This window comes from Alnus glutinosa, chromosome 2 (assembly GCF_958979055.1).
Source record: "Alnus glutinosa chromosome 2, dhAlnGlut1.1, whole genome shotgun sequence".
NCBI lineage: Eukaryota > Viridiplantae > Streptophyta > Magnoliopsida > Fagales > Betulaceae > Alnus > Alnus glutinosa.
In genome coordinates, this window is record NC_084887.1 from 17,348,984 (window position 1) to 17,355,494 (window position 6,511).

At 36.2% G+C, this 6,511-nt stretch overlaps 1 long non-coding RNA gene across 2 annotated transcripts; it reads left to right on the top strand.

The window, feature by feature from the left end:
- The first annotated feature begins 2,676 nt into the window (after positions 1 to 2,676).
- Positions 2,677 to 5,214, top strand: LOC133860125 (uncharacterized). 2 transcript variants are annotated; one of them, XR_009898864.1, is made up of 2 exons: positions 2,677 to 4,074; positions 4,400 to 5,214. It is a non-coding gene; the product is annotated as an uncharacterized LOC133860125 (long non-coding RNA). The 2 variants fall into 2 exon arrangements; XR_009898865.1 differs by having other exon boundaries at positions 2,677 to 4,004.
- The last annotated feature ends 1,297 nt before the right edge of the window (positions 5,215 to 6,511 follow it).

Genomic DNA, 6,511 nt, shown 5'->3' on the forward strand with positions numbered 1-6,511 from the left:
TTACATATGTTCACAACGGCATAGTATGCTTTAATGTTTTCTTAAAAGTCGGTGTTTACTGTATCAGCTACATGTGTTTTCAAGAAACAGATGTTTATAAAATGGGTAGTTGTTATTGTAAATGTAAGACTAAAACAGAAGTCGATTCTTTGCGAAAATTCAGTGATTATTATACTATTGGGGTCTCGGTATTAAGTATTGAGACGGTGAACTCATAATTTTACCTGTGCGGATGTAGTTAACCTCACAGCCGTGTAGACATTGATGCTTTGGTTGCAGGTTCCTTGAATGTAGATGATGACCCTGTTGCTTAGTGTTTGGGATGCTATGACTGGAGCATTTGGTGACAGTCATATGTCACGGACTTGTGGGTAGTCTACATTATGTATGTTTTGTATATGGCTCGTGTCCCTTGTGACACTTGTATTTTGTAGAGCCATCCTTTGTTATTGTAATTAGAGTAATGTGATGTTGAAACTTTAAACAAATAGACTTGTAAAATGGCTCTCTTGTTGTAAACAAATATGTATATACATACATACATACATGTGTGTGCGTGTGTGTGTGTGTGTTTCCACTATTGATATGTATTCCGCTGCATATTGATTATGTTATCCGCTGCATAAATGTAACTCTGATTATCATGTACATAGTATGGAATGTGTACTATATGTTGGTTGAGCTACATGTAGTCGTGTCACTGTGATGACTCATTTATTTATGTATAAAAAAAAGAAAAAAAAGAAATTGGGTCGTCATATACTTGCATTTCCCAAAGGTTTAGAAATGTTCGTTTCTTTGTATAGCTAGGTAGGATGCCACTTGTTTTCTACTTAGACATACTTGTGTGCTGGTATTTCCCAAAGGTTGGATAGCTTGTTACAAGTATTGCTGAGTCACATAGTATGTATGTAAAAATAATATGTTGTAAATGTACTTATATGCAGGTGCTTCTAAGTGGGAGATTGGAATGCCTATATATATTTGCAACTATGTAGTATGATGTTCACATGTTTATGAAATATCAGTGTTTACTTTATCAGTTACGAAATGTTTTAAATAAAAGGGTTATATGAATGGTAGCTAGTATTGTAAACGTATGACAGAAGAAAAGTAATGTCGGTTCAATGTGAAAACTTAGTAAGTTTTATATTATTGAGCTTGTGGACTCACATTTCCACCTATGCGGATGTGTTCACGACCATGATCGTGTAGAAGTTGATGCTTTGGTTGCAGGTATTGCGGATATAGACAATGACCCAATGGCCTTGTATTTGGGGTACTATGACTGAAGTTCATCGCGACAATTATATGTCACGAACTCGAGGGTAATCCATATTTTGTAAATACTATTTATATGGCTTGTGTCACTTGTGACATGTATTTTTCTACAGCCATTCTTTTGATATGTAATTAATACTTTTATTTAAGCCTTAAACATATAGACAATGTATAGCTCTGTTGTTAATTAATACATGTTAGTTATTATGAGATTTTATTTCCGCTGCATAGTTGTTGACTCTGACATACTAGGTATATATTATGGGATATATACTATGTGTTGGCTTCATGAGTAATCGTCATGCCACTGTGCGATTCCATTTTATATATATATATAAAAAAGGAAAAGAAAAGAATGGGCCGTCACACTTCACGCATCCACTAGGAAGTCCTACGGGTTTAAAAGACTTGTTGGATACGCTAAATGCAATTGTATTTCTCACGAAAGAGGAAGTAGAGTAGTTGTTTTATTTTGTTTTATTTTATTTTCAATTTTGTATTGCTAAGAGACTAGCAATATGTAAGATTGGGGGTGTGATGAGCATTGAATGTTGCACATTCAAGCCCCTTAACTTGCATATGTTAGGACTTTAGTGTCATTGTAATATAATGTTTTGTGTTGTTTTTGTGTTTTAGGCATTTTTAGGTGTCTAAAGAAAAATACAAGCAAGTCTATCACTTTTAAGGCTTAAAACACAAATCTTGAATACTGCACAATGTGGTGAGCTCGAGCTCAATTGTAATGGCTCGAGCGTAATGGATCACGCACACACCATCAGGCCACCAGCAGGAACCCACGACATGGTGAGCTTGAGGGCAATGAAAAAGGGCTCGAGCACAATCGTGCGGAAGACGCTGATAGCAAGGCAAAATCAGGAAAATGAAAGAATTTTCCTTCTCCTACTTGGACTAGAAGTCTTAGAAGACCATGAATTGGACTAGGGTTGTTATTGTACTCTATAAATAGACCTTTAATACATCCTTTAAGGGTAAGCAACATTACATAGAAGAAATTAATAGGATTAGTGGATAGTTTTAGGCAGAAAAGTGCTTAAAAGTCCAGTAGCTTCTCGGGATGGATTTCTCTCGGACAAAAACGATTTCTAGTAACTCCATGAGCGGTTAATTCATTTGTAAGGTATTAATGTAGTCATTTTCAAGTAATTATAGTGTAATTGTGTTTTCTTTGGGAATTCTATGAACATGAATAATTGTTGTTTAATCTTGAGATTATGCTTTAATGTTTATATTCAATTTTGATAAACCTCTTATCTTGTCTTAGAAAATTGTTTATTTCTATTGAACTCATCCTTCATATGTTCTGTGATTGTATGAATGATAGTTTTTGTAGCGCCCCAGATTTTTAGTAATACAATTAATGTCTTAAACTAGAATTTAAGATTAAATGAAATAGACTGACGGATTTATTCAGTAGACTAATTGGCATAATAATATTAATAAATAATATTAATGTGTAATATGTGCAATATATATTTGGTTTATAAATTTATTATGTTTAAATATTATTGAGATAATAATATTACCGATGAAACAACTAGACTCAAAACGGATTTAGAACAGTATTTTTATGAGACTGCTTGTATTAAAAGACCCGGTTTTTAAAACACAATCTGCTAAAATCGTTAGCCGCCTCCTACGTCATTCTTACGTTTTATTCCATTTAAACCTATTTAAATCATTTCAGCAGTCGCACGTTGTTCCGATTCCTCCACTCAGTTTATTAAAAACACAGCCTGCCTCCACTTTGGTTCTAATATATTTTCTTCAGCACGATCGTCCTTCTCGGTGCTTAAACAATGCAATGCTAGCCTGTCTTCACTCAGACAGCTACAAAGCAGTTCATCTCTGCTGCTGTAATAATGGCACCCTTCTCCCTCTTTCTTTATTCCTTCTTTCTCCTTCTTTTAAGACCGAGACACAGCATTGAGATTGAGAGTAGGAGAGTGAGTTGAGAGAAAGAGATGAGATGAGATGAGATGAGATGAGAAATAGAAGCAAGCAAGAGATTAAGAGTAAGTAGAGAATTGAGAGAGAAGCAGAATTTGAGAGAGAAAGAAGGAGTGAAATGAAGAGAGAAACAGAGGCAGAGAGGGAGATCCGGCCGATCCTTCAGTAGAGTCCCGGCCGATTGTAGCAGACCGAGAGAGAGAAGATGAGAGACCCGAAGCCGTGAACCCCAAGCAAACCCGAAGATCCGGCGTGAGCCCAGCCAAAACCCACAACTCAGCACCGATGGCTGGCGGACGGCGTCACCCAGCAGAGCCCATCCCATCCCGGCGTGACCCAGGACCCGATCGTGGAGCCGTGAACCACGACCCGTCCAACCCAGCCGTGAAACCATGAACCCAACGAACCCGTGCGTGATCCAGCCATGATCCATGACCCAGCCGTGAAGACCACCGACCCAGAAGCCCATTCCAGCTGCGATTCAGACCAGACCCGTGAACCTCGGCCCAACCCAGACGATCCAGCTGAACCCGTGAACCCCGGCCCAACCCGTGACCCGTGAGCCCAGTCCAGCAAGCAGTAGCTGAGCCCAGTCCAGCCCATCCCAGCAAGCAAGCCCAACCCAGTCGGCCCACGAACCAATTTCAGCCCAGACCCGCTGAGCCTGACCCAGCAGTGATCCAACCATGACCTGAACCCGGAGACCCGACCCGCCGGTGACCCGTCTCCGGCAGAGTCTTCCGGCAACTTTTCCGGTAACCTTTCCGGCGACTTCCCGTGACCAAACTCACCGTTTTCACTAGATTTTCTAGTAAAATCCTTAATGTGAGTTTCTGGGTTTTAATTAACTTAATGGTATATACTTACATGAAATCAATTAATAAGTATTTTAGATTATAACTTTGATAAATATAGAATTGAATATTTTGATAAATAACTTATTAATGTATATTATATTTATTGAGTGTTTAAATCATATGTAGAATAATATGGAAAATGAATAATCGGTGCTATTAAAAATATTAGAGGATGGTTTAAGTGTTAAAACTAAGAATAATAATAACATTAGGCAAAGAGGTTTTATAAATAGAATTAGGATTTGTGCTAAATGATGTTAACACTTTGTGTGGATATACCTATAATTTTTCAGATGATGACTTGAGAGACTGCATGAATTGGCTGTAAGTATTTCTATACTTACTGAGGACGAAACTGGTGGTTTTTCCATAATATTGTGTTTATTGTTTTATTTAATTTGTTCATTGCATGTGGCCGATCATGCATAGCATGTTGTGTCTAAAATAATAAAATACGGCTGATAAGATAGCCAGTGCATCAGTTGACTTGGGGGGTTAAAAAACCAAAGCTGATGTAGTAGCAAGGGGAAGAAAGGCTCATCAGTGAACCCTAAAAAGTGCGAGTCCGAAGTCTTAATATATAACTAATGCTGGGACCGGTAGGATTCCAGTAAAAACAGGTAAGACTTTAAGTGGGAGGCAACGGACGTGAACGGGTTCTGATAACCTAGAACGAGAGGTCTGAAGAAAGATGATCATAAAACATCAAACTAAATGGTTACTACGATGCATATTCATACAACTCATACATTTGCATTATACGCATGGTTATAAAGCCATAACTGCATGTTAAGAGAATTTATTAAGTAAATCAGTATTCACCGTATTATTGGAAACAGTGGACTCACTTTGGTTGTTTTGTGTTTTTGTTCCTATATACATATATTCCGTTAATGCAGGTTAATAGACAAAGACCAGAACTCAAGAGGTTTTATAGCTAAGGACGCATAGTTTATATTTTGTTTGTAGTCTTCTGTGTTTATAGCATTTTATATTGACAAAATTGCTAATGATTTATATGTATTCTTTTGTGTCATTATGGACACCTGTTTCCTTGTATTTGTTATAAGAATTTTCTAATGAATATCTAGAGGTATTTAATTTAAAAGCTCTAATGTGTTATTTAATCCAAGCATGTTGGTTAAAAATATATTCCGCTGCGAGAGTTTATCTCTGATGTAGTAACGTCACGTGGAAACCGGAGGTTTCTGCTTACGAATTTGCTGGCTCAAATTCGGGGCGTTACAGTATGGTATCAGAGCAGTTGTTCTGCGACCTAGTGAACATTCAGTGTCATACTGTAACTTGGGTAAGTTACAGTATGGTGTCAGAGCAGTTTGCTCTGAGGACCTTAAGACTTGACCCTAGATGTCTAAGAATAACACAAGAGCTATAGGTGTAAACCATTTTTATAAAATACTTTGTGTGATGTATTTTAGTGCAGAAACCTTCCACCTTGATGATGATCCTAGCGTAAGGGGATAAGAAATCGGAGGTATGTAAATAGAAGTAATTTCAGAATTAAGATGATTTGATATCTAGTATTATTTTTGAGGTATAGTCATAAATGTTTCTTTTTGGAGATATAGATTACAGAATCCAGATGTTTAACCCGTTGAAATAATTTATGGATATTAAGTTAGTAAATTTATAAATCACTCTATAGATATTTCATGTGCTTAGAGATACAACTTTCCCATAACCATAATAAGGATAACCTAAGGATCAGAGATAAATTTTGAGGCTTTGAGGTCTATCCGATTAACCCTAGAATGTAAGGAAAGGTATGCTATGATTAATGAGTATCTATTATTCCAAATCTGGTATCTTTTGAAGATAGGTGTATAAAGCGTAAATTACTAATTTTTATATGTTGAGGAAATTAGTTGATCAAATGATTTGATGATTTTTGGAAAGATTATTTTCCCCTATGCATCTGACGAACTTTAGAGAAGTTTATATATTATTGAGGCTTTCTAGAGCTTAAGTTAAATAAAATCTTGATTATGTGATTTATTGATTCTCTTAGAAATCCTTACTTGACGGATAAGTTTATGATTAGCAAATTTAAGTATTGATTGACTGCATAACTAAATTGGAGTAATACTAAGATTTTTAATCTAATGAAATTTGAGGATAATAGTAATTATGCAGAAATAGAAAGAAGAACATAGTACCATATAAGAATTACACCTTAGTAAAAGATTGAGAAGAAATAACAGTTCAAAGGATTACAACAATCTTAAGAGAGTTTTTAAATAATAGGAGATAAGGACGGTACGTAGAAATTATTGTCTTACAAGATGAACTACTTTTGATTCAAAGAAAACATAAACTTGCAAATAGGACCTTTTCTGCATCATTCCCGGAGAGTTCGGTATGCTTATACCTGCGTTTTATAGTAC